This window comes from Prunus avium, unplaced genomic scaffold (genome assembly GCF_965620075.1).
Source record: "Prunus avium unplaced genomic scaffold, drPruAviu1.hap1.1 HAP1_SCAFFOLD_39, whole genome shotgun sequence".
Taxonomy (NCBI): Eukaryota; Viridiplantae; Streptophyta; class Magnoliopsida; order Rosales; family Rosaceae; genus Prunus; species Prunus avium.
Window position 1 is genome coordinate 152,501 of NW_028276897.1, and position 2,500 is coordinate 155,000.

Sequence of the window (2,500 nt, forward strand, 5' to 3'; positions counted from 1 at the left end):
CCATGCCCAAGTTGTGGCCTACACCAAGCCATTCAAGCCATGCGTTGCCTTACCTTGGAATTGCTCATCATCCAATGCATTCCGAGAAAGTGAGTGTAGGCGAGGCTAAGGATGGCTTGCCTTGCCTTGCCTTGCATTGGCATGCCATGCCCAAGTTGTGGCCTACACCAAGCCATTCAAGCCATGCGTTGCCTTACCTTGGAATTGCTCATCATCCAATGCATTCCGAGAAAGTGAGTGTAGGCGAGGCTAAGGATGGCTTGCCTTGCCTTGCCTTGCATTGGCATGCCATGCCCAAGTTGTGGCCTACACCAAGCCATTCAAGCCATGCGTTGCCTTACCTTGGAATTGCTCATCATCCAATGCATTCCGAGAAAGTGAGTGTAGGCGAGGCTAAGGATGGCTTGCCTTGCCTTGCCTTGGCATGCCGTGCCCATGATGTGGCCTTGACCAAGCCATTCAAGCCATGCGTTGCCTTCGCCTTGGCATGCCGTGGCCTTACCTCGCCATGCGATGCATTCCGACAAAGTGACGCGAAGCGGAAGCCTATCATGGCGTAAAAATGTCGACAAAATTTTTCGACATTTGAATAATGGGGTTTGACAAGGTTTGAAAAATTCAATACAAATGGTAGGCTTGAATGTCGACAAAGTGACGCGAAGCGGAAGCCTACCACGGCGTAAAAATGTCGACAGATTTTTTCGGACCTTGTCCTGCCATGGGCTGCGCGCAGCATGCCGGCAGCCTGTGCGCAGCGTGCGCACAGCATGTCGGCAGCGTGCGCACAGCATGCCGGCAGCGTGCGCGCACCATGCCGGCAGCCTGTCGACAGAATTTTTCGAAACTTGTCCTGCCATGCGCGCGCGCAGCTTGCTTGCAGCGTGCTGATTCTGTCGACAGTGAGGCTAGCGAAAGTTGTCCTGCCATGGCGTGCGCGCAGCCTGTGCGCGCAGCTTGCGCATCTGTCGACAGTGAGGCTAGCGAAACTTGTCCTGCCATGGCATGCGCGGCGCCTGCGCGCAGCCTGCGCGCAGCATGCGCACAACATGCGCGCAGGCTGTGCGCAGCGTGCGCGGAGCTTGCGTGCAGCTTGCGCATCTGTCGACAGTGAGGCTAGCGAAACTTGTCCTGCCATGGCATGCGCGCAGCGTGCGCGCAGTCTGTGCGCAGCATGCGCGCAGCCTGTGCGCAGCGTGCGCGCAGCCTGTGCGCAGCGTGCGCGCAGCTTGCGCATCTGTCGACAGTGAGGCTAGCGAAACTTGTCCTGCCATGGCATGCGCGCAGGCTGCGCGCAGCATGCGCGCAGCATGTGCGCAGCATGCCGGCAGCATGGTTCCAGGTTTTTTCAAATGTCGACAGAATTTTTCAAATCTTGTCAAACCCCGTTTTTATTGAAATTTCCTCGCACAATAAGCTCCCCATAAGTAGTCTATGATTTTTAGGACCTTCTCCAACTTACAAAACTAAAAAATTCCTCCCGGATTTGTTTTAATGATTTTTTCAATTTTACGACTTCTAAAAATAATAAAAAATACTTCCCGACTTCAAAAATTTATGAAACTTTTTCCCATCATAGATTGCATGTTTCTTAGTATCCCTGCAAAAAATCACGTCCAAATACCTTGTATTGAATTATTTAGAGCCCATTATGACTCCTCGCGCATAGGTGATGTCTCTTCCTGTCAAAGGGCTAAATGCATAAAATGCTATATAGGGGGGTGTGTGTTGCCTGCATATGCATGGCAGCCCATGCCTTCCTAGCTGCAGCCCCCTTCCCCCACGCCACACCCATGTCATGTTGCCTCGATATGTTGCCTCGGTATTATGGGTTTGGTGTCGGGGTCGGGGGGCTGCCACCCATGGCGGTGGTGGCCGGAATCCGGCCGCCGCCACCATGCCGCCGCCATGGGTGAGGGAGGAAAAAAAAGGCGTGGAAAGTTGCGAAATGGGGTTGTCTAGGCTTTTTTTTGGCATGGGAGAGCATGGAGTGCTAGGAACTCCTTCTCAAATGCACGGGCATGTCGACCACAACCTCATTTCGCAACAACAACCACCCGTGTGGGGTGGCGGTGGGTGGATAGTCGCGGATTGGGGCTTGCCAAGCCAATGTTTTCAAAAAATTTCATCAAAATTAAAAACAAATGTTTTGTTGCCTTCGGATTTGTGGGCGAGCGGCGAGTCGGAGTGGAGCCGGTAAAGTTTAACCTCGGTGTGCACGGTTGTTTTTAGAAACTCAATCCAATGCCGGGGACGTTGAAAGTGACGCTCTTATGAGTTGCAAACCCGCAAGATTTAAAGAACCTTTTCAAAACAATTTCAAACCAACAAGATTTAAAAACAGAAATTTTCATCAAAATGAAAAACAAATGTTTTGTTGCCTTCGGACTAGTGGGCGAGCGGCGAGTCGGAGTGGAGCCGGTAAAGTTTAACCTCGGTGTGCACGGTTGTTTTTAGAAACTCAATCCAATGCCGGGGACGTTGAAAGTGACGCTCTTATGAG